The sequence below is a fragment of the Stegostoma tigrinum genome, chromosome 38 (genome assembly GCF_030684315.1).
Source record: "Stegostoma tigrinum isolate sSteTig4 chromosome 38, sSteTig4.hap1, whole genome shotgun sequence".
NCBI lineage: Eukaryota > Metazoa > Chordata > Chondrichthyes > Orectolobiformes > Stegostomatidae > Stegostoma > Stegostoma tigrinum.
In genome coordinates, this window is record NC_081391.1 from 11,910,453 (window position 1) to 11,937,916 (window position 27,464).

Below are 27,464 nucleotides of genomic sequence, written 5' to 3' on the forward strand. Positions count from 1 at the left end.
TCATCTCTCATTATTCTGAACTTCAATGTGCGCGCACAGGCCTAATCTATCAACCTTTCATTGATTATGGATAGCTTGAAGGCAATCACTGCAGAAGATTGTGGTGAGACGTAGAGGTAGGGTCTCTATGAACCAGCACGACCGCTGTGGGGATTGGACCGTTAACTTTGTTCTGCAGCACACACTATGTAGACAAGGCAGGGCATTTTCTAATCCAGCCACTGCCAAGAGTAAGTGGTGGGGTTGGGGATGGTTTACTAGCGGGAATGGGACTGTGTCTGAGTTCGGATCCAGCTTTTCGATATATCCATAGCCTTCCCCAAAGTCAACTCCAGTCTGATTCTTAAGTTCTAAACCACACTTCCGGTTCCTTTCACATTGCTAAATTCCAGAAATTCCCTCACAAACAGCATTTCAGGAACACCTACACCAAACGGATTGCAGTGGTTCAAGAAGGCAGCTAACCACTGGCCCAGCCAGCAATGTAGGGGCGGTGGTAGACGCAGGTGCGTGGGGGCGGGCGTGATATGTGCCTGTTTTCTCACACTCCCCCTTACTCTCAGGTCTTTGGTCCCCCATGCTCCCAAAAGATTTTCCTACTCCCACCCAATGCTCTCATTTCTCACAGCAGGAATGCAAAAATTTTTAACTCCAGACACGGTCACAGTGGGAAAAATAGTTTGGCAACATCAATGTACACACTATTACACCGAATACTGAGCTGTGCATGACACCTCCCTCTCTGGTCCGGGCTGTACAGAATACTGAGCTGTATGTGACTCCACTCCCTGGTTCAATTTACTCCAATCTCTCTTCTCAAAGTCTCAATAGCAATGTGACTTCTGATGTCAATGTTACATCATATCACTAACACATGCATTCTCCATGTGGAGGTGCCAGTGAGGGGACAAGGTCAGAAATCACATAACACCAGGTTATAGTCCAACAAGTTTATCCGAAATCACAAGCTAATCGGAGCCTCAGGTGTCAGTGAGAGGGGTTGTATCAGATGCTGAATTTATAAGTAAATTTCAAAAGGGTCACAACACTAATGAGAATGTATTAAACAAACCTAAGATGCTGTTAAATTTTTAATCAGTTGATCTTTTACTTATAAATTCTGCATCTTATACCACCTCTCTCACGCACTAACACCTGGAGGAGGAGCGAGGCTGGGAAAGCTTGTGTTTTCAAATGACCCTGTTGGACTGTCACTTGGTGTGGTGCGATTTCTGATCACATGCATTCTCATTACAGGAGATCTCTGGGTCATGAATAGATTCAGATTTTAAGTTGATTTGTACTCAGGTTAGAAGACAATACACGTCAAGTATAAAAATATATAAGTAACATAACAGTATGAGCAAATATTCACATCTCGGTCATAGGCACGAGGTTTGTAAGTTGGGGGCCCCTTGTATGATTAGGGTGTACAGATTAAGCAGGCAGTGAGCATTACCACTTTAAGACACTTAACAGCATCAGACCACCTTCCAATCAGCAACTGGTGAACATCCTCTGGGGACCCAATCACAGAGGACTAAATTCCCAGAAATCCTCAATCCATGGCTGACAGAAACCATACTGAGATTTAAAAAAAATAGAAGAGGTCATGTAGAGAAAACGGAGGTTGGGAAGAGGGAAATTTTTTCAAATTTCACTCATAGGACATGGCCAGCATTGGCTGGCCGGTATTTAATGAACATAGAACATAGAACAGGCCCTTCAGCCCACGATGTTGTGCCGACCATTGATCCATTTGAACATTGTGGCTTGCTCAGTCATTTCCAAGGGCACTTAAGATTCAACCACATTGCTGGGGTCTGGAGTCACGTGCAAGCCAGACCAGGTAAGGATGGTAGATTTCTTTCCCCGAAAGGAAAAACAGTGAACCAGATGGGTATTTTCCAACAAGCAACAAATAGTTTCATGGTCATCAGTAGATCTGCAATTCCACATTATTATTGAACACAAATTCTACCATCTGCCATGGTGCACTTTGAATCCGGGCCCCCAGAAAATTATCAGAGGAGCAGGAAAGTTTGACGTTTCAGGTCGGGACCCTTCCTCAGTTTTCTGAGGAAGGGTCCCGACCTGAAACATCAAACTGTCCTGCTCCTCTGATGCTGCTTGGCCTGCTGTGTTCATCCAGGTTCACACCGTGTTATCTCAGATTCTGCAGCATCAGCAGTAACTGCTACCCCAGAAAATTAGTTGAGTTTCTGGATTAATAATCGAGCAACAGTACTGCAAGGCAATCACTTCCCCAAAGACTTGCAGTTGAAGAATAGAAGGTGACAGACACAAAAAGAGAGAGAGAGATGGAAGACAGTTATCCGAGGAAGGTGAGAAGCAGATTCGCCTTCACGTTTGCCCATCCTGATCTTGTTTCCTATTGGAAAGAGGAAAGTTGGTTCTTTTTCAATTGAATACCCAACCGTTCCTCTGACCGCTCAGGATCTATTGGGAGCAGAGAAGATTCCAGATTCATGATTTTGCCCCTCCAGAGATCTGAGCAAAAAAAAAGCAAAAATGAGTCTGACACTCCACTGCAGAGCGGAGGGAATCCTGCACTGCCAAAGAGGTTGATTGAGATGTTGCCCCCTCCAGTGAGCATTAAAGACTCCTTTATTCAAAAGAAGGGCAGAGAGGTTATCCCAAGCCAACATCTCAAATCAAAAATCTTGTCATAATCCTATTGTTGTGAGTGGGAGCTTCCTATGGCAAATTGGTTGCCATGTTTTCACTTAACAACGCTAGCAGTATTTTCATTGGCTGTTCATTTTGGAATGTCTGGAGGTCATAAGAACATGAGGGGTAGGAATAGGCTATTTAGCCCATCGAGTCTGGTCTGCCATTCAATATAATCGCAGCCTATCTTGGAAGTCAGTTCTACTTTCCCATCCTTTCTTTCAATTTCTTGGGACGCTGGAAGTGTGTCCATTTCATCCTTGAATGATAAAAATGTCCAGAACTCTGAGTGAAGAAAATTCTCCAAGACTGACAACCCTAAGTCAACAGCCTTCTCCTCACTAATGTCAGAAATAGTAGCACACCCCTCCCTGACTTCCGCAAGGCCCACTGATTTAGATTCAACAACCAGGTGAAATAACAAGGTGTTCACCTCTGACCCCTTGATAGAAAGATCCAGTCGACAGCTACTTTTAAAGGGTTGGCCGGCAGTGGTAATACAGTGAGTGCTGCTTCAATGATGTGAAAATTGGGACTTCCAACTCAAAAGGAACTACAACCGAGGCCCAATAAAAGGGCAAATGGATACTAGATGGAATGAAGTCCGTTGCCTTAGGGCAGAGCAGGTTCAGGGATCCACGTGGAGGGTGGATCCATAATAGGCAAGTGGGTAAGGATGGGAACAGGGAGCCGCCCTTTCTTCCCACTTACTTTATAATGACAGTGGAGGCAGAAATAGTCTTTAAATGGCAATTGATTTGATTTATTGTAGTCACACATACCTAAGTACAGTGAAAAGCTTCCTTTTGTGAACAGTATAGGTAGATTATAACATGAGGACATACAGATCATAGCGTTCTTACACTGAGGCATACAGGTTACAACTGCATAAAACAAGATCAACATTAGCAAGTTCAACATTATTTGAAGTTAGACATTCCATTCAGCTCTCTAATGACAGCCAGGAAGAAGCTGTTCTTGAACCTCTTGGTGCATGTCTTCAAGCCTCTGTCTTCTGCTTGATTGGAATTCTAAATGCAGCATGCCCAACAACAGGCTGGCTAGCTGATACCTCACCCACCTACCGTAAATAAGGGACAGGCTGGAGGTGGGTGGAAAGGTGCCAGTCAAATGACCTAGTTTATTTTACAATCCCTCAATGCAATCCTGCCCACCCCCAAGGTCTCAGTGCCCACCCTGTCAAAAACCTTCAGAACCTTGAATCGTTTAATGAAAACGCCTCTCATTCCTCTAAACTCTAGAGAATGTAGACAGAATTTACTTCACCTCTCATCCCAGCTAATGGTATTACAAGTGAGTCCCAGCAGGGAACCCAACCTGGTAGATCACGTCTGGCTTTTGATTTCGTTGAAACTGAACTGAGTCATTCCCATTTCTTTTCCCAGAGACAGTTTGAGAATTCCTTTCCAAGTCTGCTGGTGTGAACTTTTCACAAACCAGAGGGCCTAAACATTGTCAATTCCAACAACACTCCAATTTATATCCAAACTCTCCTAGCCTGTAAGCTTGACAAACTAGGCACTTCTACCGTGGGTGGCTGGCTTTGCTGGTCTCCTGCTTAGACAGAGAAGCTAAAATGGAGTTCAAAGACCAATCCCTGATACTCTGAACAGGAAACAAGAAAAGGGAAAGACTTTGCTTTGTTTACTCCAATAGTCATAAACTTCAAAATATAAACATCTTTCCATTAATACCACAGGGATCTGCAGTCACATGTTGTGGGCAACATCAGATTTAGGCTATTGTTCCAGAATGACTTGCAGACCTTTTTATTTAAGAAATCAACCTTTATAGAATTAACCCGTGTTCATTGGTCTCTGTTTTGAAATCCACACTCAAAAGACAATAATATAATACACCTTTTGTCACATTGGATAGCATTTCATTCAAGAGACCAAGCTTGCAAATTTTCACTGACTCATTCTAATGCAATTATATCCTTCCTTGAATATAGCAACCAAGCTGCACACAGTTGTCCAGCTGTGGTTTCACCAAAGCCCTGTAACAAGACTTCTTTATTCTTGTACCCCAATCAAAAGGCCATTCACTTTTCTCATTGCTTCTTGTACCTGCATGTTAACTTTGAATTGGATGTAATTGTTCAAGGAACTCAAAACTCTGAACATCAACATTTAAAGACAAAAATCCCAACTTTCTATTCTTAGGACTAAAGCAAATAATCTCACTTTCTCACATTATATTCCCTCTACCGCCTTGATTCCCGTTCACAATCAATCTTTGCACCCTCTGTTGTCTTCAGTTTAAATTCTTACCCAACTTGTATTGTCTGCAAACTTAAAGACTAGAATGAGGATGTGTTTAAGATATATCTTAATAACAAACCCCTAGCAACAATTCTATGGAATACTCCGCTAGGCACAGCCTACCAACTTGAAAATGCCCCATCTCTGCTTCCTGCCCATTAATTAATCCCTGAACCTTGCCAATATTTCAATATCAGCGCCATGATATCTTATCATGTGTACTAACATCTTGGGTATCATTTTAGCAAACGCCTTTCAGAAATTCAGTTACACTACATGGACTGGTTCCCCTTTATCTACTAGTTAAATCCTCAAAAAAACTCTAACCAATTTGTCAAACAGGATTTCCTTTTCATAAAATCATTTTAGCTTGCTTTAATCATGCTTTACTTTCAGTGCATTGTCAAGACTTCCTTAAAAATGCCAGCACTTTCCTGATGATTAGCGTCAAGCTAACTAGCCTGTAGTTTCCTGTTTCCTCTCTCCCTTCTTTCTTGAATAACCATGTCTTATTTGCTAATTTCCAACCTTCTGGGACCATTGCACAATGTGGCAAATGTCTGAAAATCATAACTTGATTCTCCAATGCTCTCTCTTTCAGAGCCCCAGCATGGAGACCATCAGCCCCTGGGAACTTAATTGAGTTTAAATCCCTTTAACTCTCATCTGACATTAGACTGTCTGACTCATACAGCACAGAAACAGACCCTTTGGTCCAACCAGTCCATGTTGACCATATTTCCAAACTTAACTAGTCCTTCCTGCCTGTGCGGGGCCCGTAGCCCTCCAAACATTTCTTATGTACTGATCTAAATTTATTTTAAACACTAACTGTACCCACATCCACCACATCCTCTGGAAGTTCATTCCACACAAACTACTGTGTAAAAATGAAACTCCCCCATGCATTTTAGAAAATATCTATCTTTCTCCTCTCACTTTAAAAATATGTCCCCTGGTCTTGAAATCCCCCACAAGGTCACACCTCAACCTCTTACACTCCAGTGAGACAGTATCCAGCCCCTCCTTACAACTCAAACCCTCCATTACTGGCAACATCCTGGTAAAAACTGGAAGAACTGCGGATGATGGTAATCAGAAATTAAAACAAAATTTGATGGCAAAGCTCAGCAGGTCCGGCAGCATCTATAGAGAGAAGTCAGAGTTAAATGTTTTGGGTCAAGTGACCCTTCCCCAGAACTCTTCCAAGCGATTTTTGTTTTGGTAACATCCTATTTAATCTCTTCTGCTTAATAATATCCTTCCTACAACAGGGTGGCTAGAACTGAACACAGTACTCCAGAAGAGGCCTCACCAACACCCTGTTCAACCCAAACATAATGTCCTTAAATACCTTAACTGCCTCACTCTTATGAGCCCTTAGGTTTAACCTCTGCTCTGGTATACAAACAACCCGTGTTTTCTACTTGGAAGGCAGACAGAAAGACATACCAAATAAGTGTGAGATCTCCTTTCACCCAGACTAAAGAGAGGAAGCTATGCAGCCAAAACCTAGTAGCACACAGAAGAGGTCATCAAGTAGAAGGCAGAAGTTCAAGTGAATGTTGCTGGGTTAGAACTACACACAGACTTTCATGCATCTCACCCTCAGAACGAGGCCTTTGGAAGGTAGGCATATCATGTACTGATTGCTAACCGTGCTTTTGCTTTTCTTCTTTCTTTTGTGGGATTTAGGCAAGGCCAGCATTTATTTCCGATCCCTAACTGCCCTCAGACTCTGCTGTGAGCCTTATATCAGGGGCATTTAAAAGTTAAGAGTGAATCACACTTCTGTGCGCTTGGACTCATCTAAAAGCTACACCAGATAAGGACAGCAAATTTCCTTCTCTAATAGTGAGCCAGAGGTCTGTTTTCCAACAGTTGATACACTTTACAGGGTCTCCATTAGTTTAGTATTTTAATACACCTGGAACTTTTAAAAAAAAAAGTAAATTTCACCATCTGCTATGGTGGGATTCATTCCCATATCTCCAGGAGATTAGCACAGGACTTTTATTTTTAAATTCCTTCTTCGGATGTCACTGGCCAGGCCAACATTTATTGCCCTTGACCAGTTGCCCCAGTGGGTCTGGAGTCACATATAGGCCAGACCAGGTAAGGATGACAGAATACTGTCCCTAAAGTGAAGCAGTTGGATTTTTCCAACAATTGACAACAGTTTTACGGTTGTCATTAGACTATTTCCACCATCTGCCGTGGCAAAATTCAAACAGGGTGTCTTGATTTCTGAAGGAGGGTCTAGGTCCAAAACATCAGCCTTCCTGCTCCTCTGATGCTGCTTGGCCTGCTGAGTTCGTAGAGCTCTACACCTTGTTATCTCTTGTCTTGATTGGCTCTCTGGATTAACAGTCTAGTGATAATACCGCTAGAAATCCAAAAGGCAAGGGGATGCCCTACACTGGCAATACAGTGCCACTGTGCCATCTTCGCTGTTTTCCTCCTCCTTACAAAAATTGGCATTGGTCTCATCATCACCACTAGACTAGTTTTTAAATTCCAGATTTATTATCTAAATTAAAATTCCACCAGCTGTGACAGGATTTGAACCAGTGCCCGCAGGGCAATAACTCGCACTGAGTCCAGTCATTATCCAGTCTTCCCATTAGATTAGAAATAAAAACCCAAAAGAACTGCAGATGCTGTAAATCAGGAACAAAGTTGTTAGAAAAACTCAGCAGGTCTGACAGCATCCGTGAAGAAAACAAGAATCAGAGTTAACGTTTCGGGGTCCGGTGACTCTTCCTCAGGACTGATGGCAGCTGGGAAAATGTTGGTTTATATGCAGAAGATAGGGATCGGGATGGGGGAGGCAGTAAACGATAGGATAGAGTCTAAAGACAGAAGAGCAGTTGGATAGACAAAGGAGTTGATAACTATCTGGCTAGAAGGGTGAATAGCTGTTAATGGGGACTGTTAGTGACTAAAATATTAAATAGTAGATTAGATTGTTGTACAAAATGCGGAGGAATGGAATTGTGGGAGATATAGCAGTTTGGATCGGAAATTGGCTTGCTGAAAGAAGACAGAGGGTGGTAGTTGATGGGAAATGTTCATCCTGGAGACCAGTTACTAGTGGTGTACCACAAGGGTCGGTGTTGGGTCCACTGCTGTTTGTCATTTTTATAAGTGACCTGGATGAGGGCGTAGAAGGTTGAGCTAGTAAATTTGCAGACGACGCTAAGGTCGGTGGAGTAGTGGATAGTGACGAAGGATGCTGTAGGTTGCAGAGAGACATAGATAAGCTGCAGAGCTGGGCTGAGAGGTGACAAATGGAGTTTAATGCAGACGAGTGAGAGGTGATGCACTTTGGTAGGAGTAACCGGAAGGCAAAGTACAGGGCTAATGGTAAGATTCTTGGTAGTGTAGATGAGCAGAGAGATCTCGGTGTCCACGTACACAGATCCTTGAAAGTTGCCGCCCAGGTTGACAGGGCTGTTGAGAAGGCATACGGTGTTTTAGCTTTTATTAATAGAGGGATCGAGTTCCAGAACCAAGAGGTTATGCTGCAGCTGTACAAAACTCTGGTGCGGCCGCACTTGGAGTATTGCATACAGTTCTGGTCACTGCATTATAAGAAGGATGTGGAAGCTTTGGAAAGGGTGCAGAGGAGATTTACTAGGATGATGCCTGGTATGGAGGCAAGGTCTTACGAGGAAAGGCTGAGGGACTTGAGGCTGTTTTCATTAGTGAGAAGAAGGTTGAGAGGTGACTTAATTGAAACGTATAAAATAATCAGAGGGTTAGATAGGGTGGATAGGGAGAGCCTTTTTCCGAGGATGGTGATGGCGAATATGAGGGGGCATGGCTTTAAATTGAGGGGTGAAAGATATAGGACAGATGTCAGAGGAGGTTTCTTTACTCAGAGAGTAGTAAGGGAATGGAACGCTTTGCCTGCAACGGTAGTAGATTCGCCAACTTTAGGTATATTTAAGTCGTCATTGGACAAGCATATGGGCGTACATGGAATAGCGTAGGTTAGACGGGCTTGAGATCGGTATGACAGGTCGGCACAACATCAAGGGCCGAAGGGCCTGTACTGTGGTGCTATGTGCTATGTGCTAGATTTTTTTGTCATGTGTGCGTGAGTACAGGAAAACTGTGGAAGAAGTGTGAAGAGTCGCTGTTCTCTGGTGCCATCTTAGAATTCTAAATAAAACGCAAAATTTAAAGAAACAAAAAAGCAAAAAAAAATGTCCAGTTCTGTCCAGTCACTTGCCTATTCAGCCTGGCTCTTCCCTCCCAATGCAGGAAATCAGCCTAAGGCCTGGAACCTCCACCACTCTTCAGAGACCTGGGGTAGGACTCAGGGCAGCTGTGGCGGCAAGGCCTTGGGACACTGATGCTGCCTTCCTCCACCATTGTCAAGAATACGGCAAAAATAAAAAAAATACAGATGAAAATGATGGAGAGATGAAAAAAAACTGATGTGGCTGGCCTGGTTCTCATGTTCAGCTGATGCTCTAGGTTCAGGAGCCCAGATGTTGCCTACCCTCCTGCTGCTGCCAACTGTTCATCTTTAAAATTAGAGTCATAAGGCACAGAAAGAGACCCTTTGGTCCAACTTGTCCACACTGACCAAATAAATTAATCCAGTCTTATTGGTCAGCATTTGATCCTTATCTCTCTAAACTCTTCCTCTTCATGTACCCATCCAGGTGCCTTTTAAATGTTGTAATTGTACCAGCCTCCACCACTTCCTCTGGCAGCTCATTCCATACACGCACCACCCTCTGTGTGTGAAATAGTTGTCCCGCAGGTCCCCATTAAACCTTTCACCTCTCACCCCTCACCCCTAAACCAATGCCTTAGAATCTGTTAGTTCTTAGTTCTTAGAAAAGAACTTGGCTATTCACCCTATCCATGACCGTCAAGATTTATAAGCCTATAAAAGGTCACCCTTCAACACTCCAGGGAAAACTAGCTCCAGCCTATTTGGTGTCTTCCTATAGCTCAAACCCTCCAACCCTGGTAACTTCCTTCTAGATCTTTTCTGAACCCTTTCAAGTTTCACAACATCCTTCCTGTAGCAGGGAGGCCAGAACTGAACACAAGATTCCAAAAGAGGCCTAACCAACGTCGTGTACAGCCGCAACATGAGCTCCCAACTCCTACATGCGATACACTGGCCAACAAAGGAAGCATACCCAAGCCTTCTTCATTACCCTGACTGCCTGTGACTCCAATTAAGTTTGTCATGAACTTGTAAAGATCAACACCCCTTTAAAAAAAAGGAAAAAGAGAGTCACCTATAATTAAGAAGATCAAAGCTGCATCATTTTATTTGTCACAAAACCTCATCTCCACGAGGTACAGTTTACAGGTGCTGAATATCTCAGGAATGTTACACAAGTGCACTCACGCTATCGGAATGCATGGGACATCGGGATCAAGCCCAGACACATCCAAAGTCATCATCACCCAGGCCAGAATGAAGAAACAGAACTGCTGGATCTGCTTCAGAGAGAGCAGGAACTGCACATGCCGGAGAATCTGAGATAACAAGGTATAGAGCTAGATGAACACAGCAGGCCAAGCAGCATCAGGGGAGCAGGAAGGCTGGCGTTTCGGGCCTAGACCTTTCCTGAAGAAGTGTCTAGGCCCGAAATGTCAGCCTTTCTGCTCCCCAGATGCTGCTTGGCCTGCTGTGTTCATCCAGCTCAACACCTTGTTGTGCTGGAACTGCTTAGCAGGTCTGGCAGCATCTGCTGAGAGGGGGACCGAGCCAGGATTTCCGATCTGCAACCCTTCGCCTTTACACCAACCCCTGGTCTCTGCGTGAAAGTTCAGTACAGAGTCCCCAGGCATTACTGGTTCCATTCTCCCTGGGAATGCTCCACCCACAAGTGCAGATAACTCCACGCATTCAGAGAGAGATGACAGAAACAGCTGGCATTCAATAAAGGAGAAAAAGGGCCATCAAGCAATTTAGGAGGTGGGAGGAATAAAAACTGTCCAACTGTACAAGGAGGTGAAGTTTCAACATCACAGTGATGGGAACAAAGTCCAATATACCCCAACCCTGGCAGGAATTTGCACGTATCGATTGGAACAATATCTTGCCCGTGAAATATTGGGCAATATTTATCCAGTTTGGCAAAGGTGGAACCAACTGAAGTCTTAACTTCCTTATTGTTCACATATAGTTGCAAGAGTTTAATTTTTAAAAATAGATACTCTTGGATGAGTAACATTTTCAAGTCATTCATTCAGTGAATTCTCCATGAGTCACTCATTACAGGTCAGACCTGTATTTCTTCATAGGTATTGTATTGCAATAGGATCTGTTCAACCAGCAAGAATGCAGAGCAGGCTTTTGCCACAAAAGACCAAACTGATCCTAAAATTGCTTTATGGCCAGGATGTAGGAAAGCAAAAAGAAAACAGCAATGCCCGAGTTCACCTGACAAAAGGAGAAGTGCACTGAAAACTTGTGACTTCAAATAAGCCTATTGGACTATAACCTGGTGTCGTGTGTCTTCTGAAACTTGTCCACCCCAGTTCAACACCAGCACCTCCACATTATGTCTTTGATTGGGAATGGGCATTAGGCAAAAAAGGATTGAGTCAAGTCACAAAACTGCGGTTGTATGATGGGAAATATGCATAGCACGGTGTTTTATTTACTCATTTGTTGGATGTGGGTGTTGCTTCCTCTTTTGCCTGTCACTAGTTGCCCCTTGAGAAGGTGGTGATGAGCTACCAACTTGAACCGTTGCATTCCAACCTGCTGTGGGTTGACCCACAATGCCCTTTGGAAGGAAATTCCACCCAATGACAGCAAAAAGGAATGTAATGTATTTATACCAGTTAGAAAAGGAGGTCTGAGAGATGGCAACAAGATAAAATCTACTGCACACTTAAAAAAAATGCCCAGGTATATCCAGTCTACACAAATTCAATCCAGCGAATTGTCGCTCCATCAAGCCATCAGAGTGACAGAACGCTCATTGCTAGTCCTCTCCAGCAGCATTTATCATGATAGCCGGCTCTCTCGATGCTCATCCGTTTCAAATCCCAATTTTGACCTTTTCGATGGTCCAAACAAGGAGAAGGTAAAGATCCGAATTCAGGAAGGGCTGTAGGCATGACTGTCCTCACTGATAAACTGGTCTTCATTGACAAAACTCCAATTCTCCTCAAAGAGACGATGAGCAACACACGATTTACATGGTCTTCAAAGAGTAAAACAAGATTCAGGCTCACCTCCTTCAGTAAGTCAACATCAGTGGCGTCTTCATTCTCTTCCACTCTTTCCTCAAAGAGCCGAGTAAGGTTGTCTTGAGGTTGGCTACCCAAATCCTTGGCGCTGCTTTCTTCCACTACATGAAGTTCCATGGAGAGAAGATAAAGGTCCATGTTATTTTTCTGTGGTTGACAGCTTCGTCAACGAAGATGGGGTCACAGTGTAATGAGTCAACTTCGATCCCTTCTTCAAGAATCTTCAAAAAAGATGATTCAGAGCAGGATTCACCTCCCTGACATTGAATTTAGACTATCCCCTGCACATGAAGTTGTACGATGGACAGAGAGAGTAGTTTAGGCTTCATCCAGGGCCTGGTGACTGAAAGAACAAGTGTGTCTCCTCCTGTACTTTGCTTTCTCAGTCATAACCGTGAGAGAGCTTTCCAGCAGTAACTCTTGTTGCTCTGATACCTCGCCAAAGAAATACACATCTATAATCATCCATCTCTTGGACACTGATGTGTCGCGTCCTTGACGTTTTAATCCTACAACAGGAAGTCTCCAGCCATTGCGACATACTGTTGTAAAACTGCTTCTCGAAAGGTCTGGAGTAGGCCATTCAGCCCCTTGAGCTTTTCCTGCAATTCAATGAGATAGTGGCTGATCTGTGACCTAACCCTAAAGCCTTGCCTTTGGCCCATATCCCTTAATATTTCTGCTGAACAGAAACCTCCCTCAGGATTTAAAAAGGTCTCACGTGGCACGAGAAACATTTTGCCAATTGCATCCATAACTCTGATGGGCAGCAACAGCGGTGTCTTTCACTTGTTTCAGTTTCCTTACTGGTGCCTTTAACAACTCCCTGTTTCACACATTTGACTGAGTAAGCAGCCAGGTCCTCAGACGGTCCTCTATTGTTGTAGCCTCTTTGGAAACACCCCTTCCACAGTGGCAGGGGCAGCAGTCTTCATGGTTGGACAGACTTGGCATTGAAGTGCCAAAGTCTACCACAAAGGCCCATCTTCCCATGCTGCTTGCTAGGGGGTTTCCGACACAGACTATTATTACTTCGCCATCTGTGCCTCCACACGTTGTAAATTAAAAGTAGGAGCTGAAGGCTTAAACTAATTCTCTACAGTTGGCTTCAATCACCGGTGTGACAAAATGTCATCTGCTCTGCGGGTACAGACTGACCTAAACCTTGTCTGATTTCGGATTAAGTCTGGAGGACGTGGGTAGGGGTGTTAGTAGTTGAAGTGGAAGTGCTGGTCGATCCTGCGCAAGCATCAGTTGGAGGCTTTGCTCTTGGTCTAGGGCTTCATGATTATCTTAGCCCGATCTTTCTCAGTTCCCTCAGCGCATGTATAAAATCGGCAGTAACAAGACTTTAGCTTTTTGTTGATTAACTTACTGTCATAGTCAGTCCCCAGAACGTCCTCCATTTGGGATGACTGCTATTCTGGTTGAGACGTTAACTGGGAACGTTGCAAAACTGTTTTCACACCTCTGCCACCATATTACAATATCAGGATTGATTGTTCTTGTTTAGGGGAGAGGATGGCCTAGTGGCTATTAATCCGGCGAGCCAGGCAGTGTTCTGGTGACCTGGGTTCAAATCCTGCCATGGTAGATGGTGGAATTTGAATTCAATAAAATGTACAGTCATAGAGCACAGAAACAGACCCTTCGGTCCAATGTGTTCGTGCCGGCCAGGTTTCCTAAACTGAACTAATACCATTTGCCTGCATTTGGCTCATATCCTCCTAAACCCTTCCTATTCACATACCTGTCCAAATGTCTTTTTAACATTGTAGCTGTCCCCACCTCTACCACTTCCTCTGGCACCCCATTCCATACATGCATCACCCACTGGGTGAAAAAGTTGCCCCTTGGGTCCTTTTTAAAAATCTTTCTCCTCTCACCTTAAACCTATGCCCTCTAGCTTTGGACTCCCCTACTATGGGAAAAAGGCCTTCACTATTCATCCTATTCAGAGGATTTTAGAAACCTCTGTAAAAGGTCACCCCTCAGCACCCAACACTCCAGTGGAAAAGTAGTCCTGGCCTATCTAGCCTCTCCCTATAGCTGAAGCCTTTCAGTCACGGAAACATCCTTATTCATTTTTTTTTCTACATTTTTCTAGTTTAAACATCATCCTTCCTGTAGCATGGCAACCAGAATTGTATGCAGTCCTCCATAAAGTGGCCTCACCAATGTCTTGTACTGCTGCAACGTGACATCCCAATTCCAGTACTCAATGCACTGACCAATGACAGCAAGCAAAGCCTAACAACAATGGATCCATTCTCAATGTCCAGGGAAGACCTATCTGTTCACTAATGCCCTTTAGGGAAGGCAACTGCCATCCTTACCTTGTCTGGCCTACACGAGACTCTAGACCAAAAGAGTGGTTGACTCTTAACTGCCCTCTGGGCAATTAGGGGTGGGCAATAAATGCTGGCCTAGACAGTGATGCCCTCACATCCCATGATTGAACGAAGCGCAAATAATTAGGTCTAACCTTAACAAGAGCCCCGGAACTTTCTATTCCCTACTCCCTCAAATGTTCATCGAGCTTCCCCTTAAAATTGATCCATATTTTTCACTTTTACCACTCCCGACAAAGGCGAGTCCCTCATATTTAATCCTCTCCCAGGATAAACACTTTCCTTTGATCCCGTGTTGGATTTCTTGGCGTTTCTTAATTTTGACGAATTCTACGGTCTTCCCCACAAGAGGAAACATTCTCAGGATCCCGCTATCAAAACCTTTCACTGACTTACAAAGGTCTCGATTAGGCCTCACCTCACCCAATTTATCAAGAACACACACACAGACACGGAGATAATAGAGGTATTTATATCACTCGCTTTCCGAGAAACAATTTCTCAAACCTCCTGCACGCACAGAATTTTAACATTGTGGAATCCATTAAAAACCAGGGAGGTGAGATTTCCCATTCTGAACTACTCCGAGCACGAGTGCAAAAAGTGTATACACTGGTGATATGAGCTCCAGAACTTTGTTATAAACTAACAGAGAAAAAGTGTTTGACTGAAACATTCCCTGACAAGCAAAATGAAGAGAAAATAAATAGCATTTATAGGCGACTATGTTACTATGGAGATGCTGTTGCATAGAAACACCACAGTGACTTCAGGCTCGCATCGACTCAAAAGCACAAGCCCCCGCGCCCCCCCCCCCCCCCCCACACAAACTGGGATTAAGCATTTTGAAGGAGCCCCGAGAATCCTTACAAGTAAGCAGTTCTCAAAATCAAAGATTTCAAAATGGAAGCAAGGTAAATGATGCTGCAAGAGCTGCGTGAACAGAGACTGAAGTCCTGCTCGACTCCAAACTGATGTTGAGCAAAAACAAAGAGCCAGCATTTATATAGCACCTGGCACAGTATCACAATTTCAACAAGCGTGTTCACTGTCGTAACACGGGAGACATGGTGGCCAATTCATACACAACATACTCCCTTGGACAGCAATGACGTGATCAGGAACGTCGGCACCCAGGCTAACTCTCGTTTTCTTCCAATGGCAGCGTGGGACGTTATGAGATCACCCGAGAAAGTAGATGAACGAGAGGTGGCACCTTTCACAGCACTGCACTCCCTCAGTTCTGCACTTGGGAGTGGATCAGCCTAGAATGCCAACCTACATATCTGCAATGAAACCCATTGTCGATTGACGTGCAAACCCATCTAGCACACTAATGCCCTTTAGGGAAGGAAATCTGCCATCCTTACTCAATCTGGCCTATACGTGACTCCAGACCCACAGCGGTCCAACGACTCAGCTGCCCTCTGAAGTGGCTGAGCAAGCACTTGGTTTGAGGACATCTGGGGGACGGGCAGCAAATGCTGACTTTGTCAGTGATGCCAACATCTCAAAGAAATATTTGTCTTCCTTAAAAAAAATGAAAGTGCCCAAGGCTCTGGAGAGAGATTTGACCTCTGGTCCTTTGGCATGGACAGAGACTTCTTCCTTACGGAAGCATCACCCTACCCTATTGTTAGAGCAAGCACAGAATAAACTGCTAATAGAACTGTGGAGCTGTGCTACACGGAAACTGACCCTTCGATTCCAACTCCATCATGCTGACCAGATATCCTAAATTAATCTAGTCCCATTTACCAGCATTTGGCCCGTATCCCTCTAAACCTTTCATATTCACGTGCCCATCCAAATGCCTTTTAAATGCTGTAATTGTACCAGCCTCCACAGCTTCCTCTGGCAGCTCATTCCATACACGCACCACCCTCTGCGTGAAAAAGTTGCCCCTCAGGTCCCTTTTAAATCTTTCCCCTCTCACCTTAAAACTGTGCCCTCTAGTTTTGGACTCCCCCACCCTGGGGAAAAGACCTTGACTATTCACTATCCATGCCTCTCATGATTTTATAAAAACTTCTATAATGTCACCCCTCAGCCTCCAATGCTCCAGGGAAAATAGCCCCAGCCTATTCAGCCTCTCCCTATAGTTTAAAACCTCCAACCCTGGCAACATTCTTGTAAATCTTCTGAACATTTTGAAATTTTACAGCATGTCTATTCACAGGAGGCAGGGAGCAGTGGGTTCAATCTGTACCCCCTAGATTGGCACATCATGGTCCACACCAACCACCTTTTGAAGGACATGTTAATCTGAGGCTCTGCCTGTCTAATGTGTAAATGTAAATGGCCTCCATGGGCTGTTTTCTTCCCCCAAAGGCGGCCAAGAGGTTTTCCTATTGTCCTGGCCAAGATATATCCACTAAACAGCACTCCAAAAATAAACTAACTAGTCACTTATTGTGCCACCTGCATGTGCGAAAGATCTTCTGAGTCTGAGTCTGTCAACAAACAGCTGTATTTCAACTTGAAACTCTAGGGCCACGAGTGACGAGACTTCCTAAAAGAGGGAGTCTCTGTCTCAGTTAGGCAGCCATTCGGAAATTTACAATGAATTTGTTGCCAATGTCAGTTCAAACCTAGTTTTAAAGGTTGCTTCCACCTTGTCAACTGAGCTGCTCAGTAGTGGTGACATTGTCTCTGTAACTTTCACTTCCTCAAAACGTAGTCGACGGAGAAATGCCCATGGATATCATTTCTCAATTACCCCCTGGAAATTCTACACCGAGTCCCGCCTGTATTGCTCAAGAGAGAGGCATATTGGCAAAGTTTCTTTATTTGCACTGATCAGGACAAATAGCAAGAATTCCAAATGTTAATCAGTCACAACAACAAATGTTGGAGGAGCAAAGGGGTGTCACTTGGTGGTCAAGTTGACTCTGGCTGAGACATTACCATGAAGAAAGCAAACATTCAGCTCGATTGACTAATCAACACCCTTGGAATTCTTGCATTTGTCCTGATCAGTGCAACAAGAGCTCCAGCGACATTGCTCTCTTTTTAAGCACGCTAAAATTGAAGGTTATTGAATTGAAGACAGCAGCAGGACAGAGTGAGGATAATGGGTGGGCACTTCAATTGGCAGCATGTTAACTAGGGATGTTCTACAAGACTGTCTTCTGAAGCATCAACAACTCACCACGTCTATTAACAGCTTAGATAATGGAATAGAAAGTCACACATCCTAATTGGCTGACCACACAAAAAAGGGAGACAATATTGTGAACAGTGCAGGAGCAAGTTACTGCTGGAATCTATACTGAAAACAATCATTAGAGCTCTCAGGAGGCACGGTGGCTCAGTGGTTAGCACTGCTGCCTCACAGTGCCAGGGACGTGGGTTCGATTCCAACCTTGGGTGACTGTCTGTGTAGAGTTTGCACATTCTCCCTGTAGGTTTGCTCTGGGTGCTCCTGTTTCCTCCCACGGTCCAAAGATGTGCAGGCTACATGTATTGGCCATGCTAAATTGCCCCATAGTGCCCAAGGATGTGTAGGTTAGGGTGGGTTTATATGGGTCTGGGTGGGATGCTCTGAGAGTTGATGTAGATTTGTTGGGCCAAAGAGACTGTTTCCACACTGTAGGGATTCTACGATTCAATGAGAACATTAGTTTGCTCTCTCCCCAAGCACACTGCCTGGCCTGCTCTGATCTCTAGCATTTTTTGTAAACAGTACAGGTGGGCGTGTAATATTACAAGAAGATAATTGATTAAGTGAATGGGCAAAAAAGTAGAGATTACAATGCAGGCAAATGTGAGGTCATCCACTCTGAACTGAAAAAGAAAAGGATAGAATGGGATATTTTCCAATTGATGAAAATCTAGAAACAGCGTGCATCCAACAAGGCTTGAGGATCAATAGATCGGTTAAAATGTCACAACAGGGTATGAGACAATGTTTGCTCAGAGGATCTCACCCAGATCCAGCCTGATAACCCAGCTAATCTACACATCCCTGAACACTACGGGCAATTTCCCATGACCAATCCAACTAGCCTGCACATCTTTGGACTGTGGGAGGAAACCCACGCAGACATGGGGAGAATGTCTGTGTGGAGTTTGCAGTCACCCAAGGATGGAATCGAACCTGGGTCCCTGGTGCTGTGAGGCAGCAGTGCTAAACAGAAGCTCCATGCCACCCTGTAACCGGCACCAGTAACATAACTGGTTACATCGTTAAGAAAGACAACGGCACCAGGGACCCAGGTCAGTTTCCACCCCCAGATGTCCAAGTAGAGTTTCTTTCCCAAAGCACAATGTGCTCCTAAGATGCTGCTTGGCCTGCTGTGTTCATCCAGCTTCACAATTTGTTATCTCGGATTTTCCAGCATCTGCAGTTCCCATTATCTCTGATCACTCCTTCAGGATCCTGTTTTGTCCACAAGTCAACACAATACAATTGAAGGTGCTTCTCCTTATGACACTCCTCAGTGCTAACCCTTCCGCAGCCCATATACAGAGATTCCACAAACTAGAGCTGTATACCTTGGAATTAACATGGTTAAAGGATAATTTGTTGAAGTTTCAAGGTATTAGGAGAACAAATCAAGTAGATTGTCCGAAACTATTTCCACTGTTTAGAAAGTCTAGGACACAGCAGCGAGGACTTAAATACAAAATAAGGGCTTGACCTTTCAGGGATGATATGAGAAGTCAGCTCACATGCAAGACACTTGGTGTAGGCTTTGCTAATGGCAAGCGATACCAGATTAATTTTTAAAATAAAAAAATTATTAAAATTGGTTTACTGAAGGGTCTGACGGAACATGGAGTAACATCACAGCTCAGCCCCACGACTTCAGAATGCAAGGGTCAAAGTGCTCAGCGGCCACTTCCTGCTCTTGTGTTTCAAAACACAAGCATTTCCTTTCTTAAACGAAAGCACAGGTACAGAAATGCCGAGATGAGAAACGCTGATCCACGTCTCTCTCTGGAGATGAGAGGCCCCTGCTGACAAAACATCTCATTCATCCACTGGCAGTCCCTCGAGGATTGCTCTCTTCCACCCCACCCAGAGCGTATCTGTAGGTGGCTAGACAGACCAATGGGGGCTACCGCAGGCTCTGTTTACACTTGGGGCAGAAGATGGTTGTGGGAAGGAAGGGTTGGGTGGGGCATTGACGTATCCAATCGCTATTTTCGCCTGGCTCCTGCTTCCCCCCTGATGGCTCAATGACTTCCTGGATGCTCCTCACCCATTTTGGATGGTCTTGGGCCAGTGATTCCCAGGCGTCTGTGGGAATGCTGCACTTTACCAGTGAGGCCTTGAGGGTATCGCAGAAGCACTTCCACCACAATCCCTGCTGCAGGCTCATCTTGACAACTCTGGTAAGCTGAGCCTGAAGCCTGTTTGTGTAGGCCCAGAAAGAGGCCTGGGCAGAAACAGTAGGTGACACATATCGGTGTGTCCTTCTTATAAGGTGCAAAATGGAACCCCAGTTAGACCAGTAAATTTGTCTCCATGCATTACCTGTCCCCCCCCCCCCCCCCCCCCCGAGAGGCCTGGACTTCACAGAATGATGTCGTCTTTTGAGACAATGCACACACTTGATCTCTACATAGTTGCACATCGCCAAACAGGTTCAACAATATAAAACAGGACATATTCAACAATGATGGGGAAGTGGCAACAGAAAAACAAATGATTTGATGCAAAATGTACACACAAGCATTAGCTGATCACACACAATGATGGATAATGGTTGCATAAAGCAAATATAATTGAAGGAATGGGTTTCTGCCTTCCTCTCCTGGAGGGGTATCTCCTCAATTAACATCTGCTACCTTCCTGCACCAACAGCCATTTGAAAAAGCGAAACATTGACACCAGCTAGTCACCGAAGTCTATCCTTTTTAAATTCACTTGTTGGATGTGGGCACCATGGGCTGGACCAGCATTCATTGCACCTCAGGAAGGCAGTGGTTAGGTGTCTTCATGACCCCCTGCAGTCCACGTGCTGTAGGTCAATTCGCACGTGTTGCGCCTTCTGTAATTACATGGGAGATGCCGAGGAGTGGTGGAGGAGCGAACTAGGGTGCTGTTGGAGGGAACAGTCCCTACAGGATGCTGACAGTGGAGGAGAGAGGGGAAGGTGCATTTAGTGCTGGTGTCTGCTGGAAGTAGCAGAAATGCCAGAGGATGATCCTTTGAGTGTGGAGACTGGCAGGGCAGAGGAAAAGTGGAACCCTACAGATGTTCTTGGAGGGAGGGGGAAAAGAGGTAAGGACAGAAGTGCGAGAGAGAGAAGTCAGACACAGTTGAGCAACTGGTCAATCACAACTGAGATGGGGGAAGTCCTTGGTCAAGGAAAGAAAAGGTGGTCACATCAGAGACAGTATGGTGGAAGGTGGAAGATGTGACAGAGACACTGGGAAAATGGAATAGAATCCTTGCAGGAAGTGGGGTGCGAGGGAATGCTGTCAGCGACACTAGGGGAAATCAATGGGCTTGTGTTGGATGTTGGTGGGCAGCTGATCTCCAGAAATGGAACCAATGAATTCAAGGTAGGGAAGGATGAGAGATGGAGCAAGTGGTGAGGGATGGAGGGAAATTGGAAGCAAAACTGATGCTTTCCTCCATTTCTCCTTTGCGCACCTTCATTTACACCAGTTTTATCATTAGCACTACCTTTGTTTTTTGCTCTGGGAACTCTCAAACTGTTGCATTTGTTCCCTCCTACCCCTTTCAACCAATTTCCAGGTCCTATCCAAATTCTGAAGAGTCACACCAGATTCAAATCTTTAACTTTCTTTCTCCACACATGCTGCCAGATCTGCTGAGTTTCTCCCAACAGTTTTTCTTAATTACTGAACCAGCTTTGCAGCCTTTTGAAGCACACTGAGGGCATACCATACATATTAATCTTCGACAACTGTGCAGACAAGGACAAGACTGAATGAAAGGTCAAAGCTTTCAGCTTGCTACCCAGGGATAAAAAAAACAGGAACTTTGAACAACTGCCCATTGATGGAAAGTTCCTTTCTCTTCGCCATCAGGTAGCTTGGAAGAGCTGTTTTATTTCAGGTAGCTAAATGAAAGTTTAACTTGGTTGTTTCTTGATGGAGTGGCTCAGTGATTAGCACTGCTACCTCACCGCACCAGGGATCTGAGTTCAATTCCATCCTCGGGTAACTGTCTATGTAGAGTTTGCACATACCCCCCACCCCGCCCCGTGTCTGCAAGGGTTTCCCCTGGGTGCTCCGGTTTCCTTCCACGATCCAAAGATGTTGCTAAATTACCCCTGGGGTGGACAAAAATCAGAAGGCACACACCAGGTCATAGTCAATCATAGAATCCTGACAGTGTGGAAACAGGCCCTTCGGCCCAACAAGTCCACACTGACCCTTGGAGCATCCCACCCAGACCCATCCCCCATCACCTGCCTAATCTACACAGACCCCTGAACACTACAGCCAATTTAGCATGGCCAATCCACCTAACCTGCACATTGTTGGACTGTGGGAGGAAACTCACACTGACACGGGGAGAATGTGCAAACTCCACACAGATAGTCGCCCGAGGGTGGAATTGAACCCGGGTCCCTGGCGCTGTGAGGCAGCAGGGCTAACTGCTACGCCACTGTGCCGGCCTAATGATGAAGTTGACTGATGAAGGAGCAGGACATTTCAAATCAACCTGTTGGACTATATCCTGGCGTCGTGTGACTTTATCGTTGCTATCACCTGAAATACTTGGATCATCCGCTCTTTTATCATGTCGCCACGTGTGGGAGCTTGCTGTGCGCAGTTTGACAGCCACGTCTGACGTGACAACAGTGACTACACTTCAAAAGTACTCCACTGCCTGTAAAAGGGGTTTATGATGTCCCAAGGTAGTGTTACACTGAGTGTAACATGTAGTGCCAGGGCCAAAATGGCTGCCTACATAGATTGCCCCAACTGAGCTTTCTGGTCACCTCCCAGCCACCCACCTCACTGTCGGCCATGGCTCCCATTCCCAACAGTAGCGTTGGCAGTAAATGCAGCCTTATATAAAAATCAATTCTGCAACCTGTTTCCAAAATCCAGTATGAACCCACAGCACTCACAATCCAACGTTCCTCCACGTGTCCTTATTCTTCAAATGAAAATTTGCTTCCCCACCATCTTCCGCTTCACTTTCAGTCCAGAATCTAAGCCATTGGCCTCTCGATTACAAACAACAATCATTAACGATTCAAATCATTGGGAATTCCCAGAGTGCGGAAAAAGCCTCATCGAGTCTGCACCAACCTTCCCAAGAGTATTTCACCCCACCCCCTATCCATCTAACCTGCACATCGTGGACTGGGGGAGGGAACTGGAGCAAACCCACACGGGCAGATAGTTGTAGAGTCGTGGAGCCTTACAGCATGGGAAGAGGCCCTTCAGCCCATCTTGTCCATGCCATGCAGTTTTCACAACTAAATTAGTCCCACTTGCATTTGGTTCTCCTTCCTCCGTACCTATCCCACCCACATACCAAGTTACCAGAGGCTGGAATCAAACTGGGGTCCCCGGCACCGTGAGGCAGCAGTGGTAACCACCATACCACCTAGTGCAAACATATCAGGATCTCATCTTGGCTTTCTCCTCAGGACGAATCCTGGCGTTAGTCTCAGGCCTGAAGAAGCATGTGCATTCCTGAAGGATATTCAGGCAAGAGCAGAAAGCAGAAACGCAGTATTCTAAAAATACACTGCACATTCCTAACTGTCAACACAAGAAAAAGCAGAACAAAAAAAATGTTTATCTGAAATTAATACAAGGTCATTCTAAACCACATTCCAACGGCTGAATGATTCAGCATATTTCCTATTTTAAAACAGGCCACACTACACCCCCGCTTCCATCCCCAATACTCATCCTGCTCCCTCCCAGTGGCTACAAATCTGTAGCCACTGAAGTGTCCCCTCCTCGTTCACTTGACCCCTTTTAGCAAGTTGACACATTGCGTACAGTGCTCAAGCACAGCCAAGACTGATCAGGTCCTTACTCTGAGCACACTACTTTCTACCAAAAACCTAACAAGGGACAAGCGTAGGCCCTTTGAACCTATTTCGCCATTCAATAATGTCATGGCTGACTTGATTTTAACCTCAGCTCTACATTCCTGCAAATCCCTGATAATCTTTTAACCCCCTTGGAGAAGAATCTATCTGTACCTTTAATAATATTTAAAGATTCAACATTCAGTTCTTTTTGAGGAAGGGACTCAACTCCCCAAGGAGAAAAAAAAAGTTTCCTCATCTGCATCTTAACCTATGATCCTCTCATTGTAGGTTCACCCACAAGAGGAAACAGCATGCAATTTGGAAAGGCAAATCAGGGCAGGACTTATACACTTAATGGTGAAGTCCTGGGGAATATTGCTGAACACACACTTTAGACAGCAGGGTCATAGTTCCTTGAAAGTGGATTTGCAGGTACACAGCAGATTGAAGAATGCATTTGGCACACTTGGCTTTATTGGTTTAAGTATAGGAGTTGGGAGGTCATGCTTAGCTGTACAGGGCATCGGTGAGGCCACTTTTGCAACATTTCATTTAATTCTGGTTTCCTTGCTGAAGGAAAGATGTTGTGAAATTTCAAAGGGTTCAGAAAAGATTTACAAGGATGTTGCCAGGTTGGAGGATTTGAGCTACAGGATGGGGCTTTTTTCCCTGGAGCGTTGGAGGCTGAGAGGTGAGCTTTATAAAGGCATGAGGGGCATGGATAGGCTGAATAGCCAAGGTCATCTCCCAGGGTAGGGGAGTCCAACAATAGAGAGCATAGGTTTAAGGTGAAAAGAGAAAGCTTTAAAAGGGACTTAAGGGGCAACTTTTTCACACATCGGAACGGCTTAGGGGGATATGCAGGCAAATGGGACTAGTTTAGTTTAGAAAACCCGGTCAGCACGGACAAGTTGTACTGAAGGGTCTGTTTCTGCGCTGTATGACTCTATATGCTTGCAAGTGGGGCTAGATTAAGTTAGGATATCTGCTCAGCAGGGGCCAAAGGGTCTGTTTCCATGCTGTACAGTTCTATGACTCTAAACAGAAGCAGCAGTAGACCAATCGGGCCTGAGGAGCCTCCTCTGTCATTCTGATCTTTTTGGAGACTCAGCTCCACTTACCCACACACTCACCCTTTAAATTCCTTCACTGTTCAAAAATCTTTGTCTTCAAAACATTCAGCGAGGTAGCCGCAACTGCTTCACTGGGCAGGGAACTCCACAGATTCACAACCCTTTGGGTGAAGAAGTTCCTCCTGACCTCAGTCCTATATCTGCTTCCTTTTAAGGCAATACCCTCTCGTCCTAGTTTTACCTGCTAGCAGAAATAACCTCCCTGCCTCCAACTTATCTATTCCCTTCATAATCTTACATGTTTCCATAATATCTCCCCTTATTTTTCCGAATTCCAATGAGTATAATCTCAGTCTACTCAGTCTCTCCATGTAATCCAACCTCTCAACCTAGCCATGCAAAATGCAGGGTTGCAGGGTTAGAGTAGGGGGATGCGTCTGGGCAGGATATTCTTTGGAGGGGCAGATTAGATATGGAGAAAACTTATGCCTCAAATCAGAGTCATGGGTTCAAGCCCCACTCCAGGTACCTGGACTATATTATCTTGACTGGCTGTTCAGTGTAGTACAGAAAGTATCAGAAAGGCTGCCACACAGACAAGGAGCATGATTGTCTGGCCCTCCAAGAGGCACAAATAAGCCACAAGGGCAAAGAAAATATGTTTTGAATAAACAAAAGAAATGCAGATGAAGATTTGAAACAAAATCAGAAAATTGCTGGAGAAACTCAGGTCAGGCATCCGAGGAGAGAAAACAAGAGAGTTAATGTTTCAAGTTGGTGACCCTTTCTCAGAACCTTCTGAAAAGGAGTCTGAACTTGAAACGTTAACTCTGCTTTCTCTCCAAAGGGGCTGCTAAAACTGCTGAGTTTCTCCCAGCAATCTGTTTTTGTCTCAAGGGACGTACATCATTTGGCTACCATTTCTCAGATATCCAATGCTTCTGGGTTAATGAGCTCAACTACAATCTACAATCCACAGATTTTAATACCAACTGCACAGTGCAATAGGCTTCTTGTTTCTATCCTGCAAATTAAATAGAACTAGATTTTGCAATGAGCAATAACTATTTACATAGTGAAATCAATTTTTTTTCTTTATTCATTTGAGATGTGGTTGTGGCTGGCAGGCCAGTATTTATGGGTTGTCCTTAGTTGCCCTTTGTTCTTGGGTTTGGGGGGGGGTGGGGGGAGCGTTAATAGCATTTATATCCCATCCCTAATTGCCCTGTGCAAAGTAGGCGTAAGCTACTGCCTGGAACTGAAATTTATGGGGTGTGGCTCAACCCACAGCACCATTAGGGAGGGAATTTCAGGATTTTGACCCAGTGACACTGAAGGAACAGCGATATATTTCCAAGTCAGGACGGTGCGTGACTTGAAGGGGAATAGACAATAGGTGCTGGAGTAGGCCATTCGGCCCTTCGAGCCAGCACCTCCATTCATTATGATCATGGCTGATCATCCACAATCAGTATCCTGTTCCTGCCTTATCCCCATAACCCTTGATTCCACTATCTTTAAGAGCTCTATCCATCTCTTTCTTGAAAGTATCCAGAGACTTGGCCTCCACTGCCTTCTGGGGCAGAGCGTTCCATATATCCACCACTCTCTGGGTGAAGAAGTTTTCCCTCAACTCTGTTCTAAATGGCCCACCCCTTATTTTTAAACTGTGTCCTCTGGTTCTGGACTAACCCATCAGTGGAAACATGCTGCCTCCAGAGTGTCCAATCCCTTAATAATCTTATACGTCTCAATCAGATCCCCTCTCATCTTCCTAAAGTCAAGTGTATACAAACCCAGTCACTCCAATCTTTCAACATATGATAGTCCCGCCATTCCAGGAATTAACCTCGTGAACCTACGCTGCACTCCCTCAATAGCAAGAATGTCCTTCCTCAAATTTGGAGACCAAAACTGCACACAATACTCCAGGTGCGGTCTCGCCAGGGCCCTGTACAGCTGCAGAAGGACCTCTTTGCTCCTATACTCAATTCCTCTTGTGATGAAGGCCAGCATGCTATTAGCTTTCTTTGTGTAAGCAGTGGTGTTCCCATGCATCTGCTACCCTGCAATCCTCTGATTATTTTATATTTAGTTGAGAGCTATGTTATTGTAGACAGTGAAGGGTCTACAGCTCCTGTTCTATTTGTATCATCGTAGCAAAGAGGGGGCTGGAAGAGCAATTAATGGTTACCTAGCCAATCAGCAAAGCGAAGGAGGGCTCTGTACCAAACTGGGAGTCTAGGCCATGCCATTATGGAGTAGAGGGATGAATGCGAAATTAGTCATGGCTACAAATGTAAAGGCCCCCTACTCTTTCAGCCAAGCTGAAAGCAACAAGTACTTTCTTTTCTAAAGAAAACGTTTTTGGTTAAAACAGAATAGTGCTGCCTCCATCACCAGAAGGCCCTGTGGTCACACGCAATCCTGGATTCTGTGGCTTCGGGCCTCCTCCGCTCGCCCCAACCTCCCTGCCACACCCCTCCTCATCTCCTGTCCCTCAAACCTTCCCTGTTCAACACCTGAAAGAAACACAGCAGACATAAAAGGTTTTGCACAATTCAAAGTCTCGCAAATAGTTCACTTTTGCCAAAAATGAGACACATTTGCAAGTTTTTCACCTTGTGGTCATTAGGACCATTCACAAGAATGGCCAGCATTAAGGAGCTGGGGGGCCCCAGCAATGGCTCATTTCAAAATGGCAGGTGGTCTTCTGATTTTCACGTCTGCTTGCCTTCTGCGGAGATTACAACTGACACGTTGACATCGGACTGTCAACCTAACATCACACCGTACTTTATACGTAGACAGCTGTGGGGAGGTGGATTGGACAGTTCAGCT

At 44.9% G+C, this 27,464-nt stretch overlaps 1 protein-coding gene across 4 annotated transcripts in view; it reads right to left on the reverse strand.

Annotated features, from left to right (window-relative positions):
• The window catches only part of LOC125447181 (transcription factor MafK-like), a 59,444-nt gene that overhangs the window by 14,645 nt on the left and 17,335 nt on the right, over positions 1-27,464 (reverse strand). Inside the window, exon 1 of one of the 4 annotated variants that reach the window (XM_048521379.2) lies at positions 23,040-23,080. The exons of the other annotated variants lie outside the window; for them this stretch is intronic. The gene's annotated coding sequence lies outside the window, so the exon portion shown is untranslated. Of the gene's footprint in view, positions 1-23,039; positions 23,081-27,464 lie in introns of those variants that run through there. 4 annotated transcript variants of the gene reach the window in all.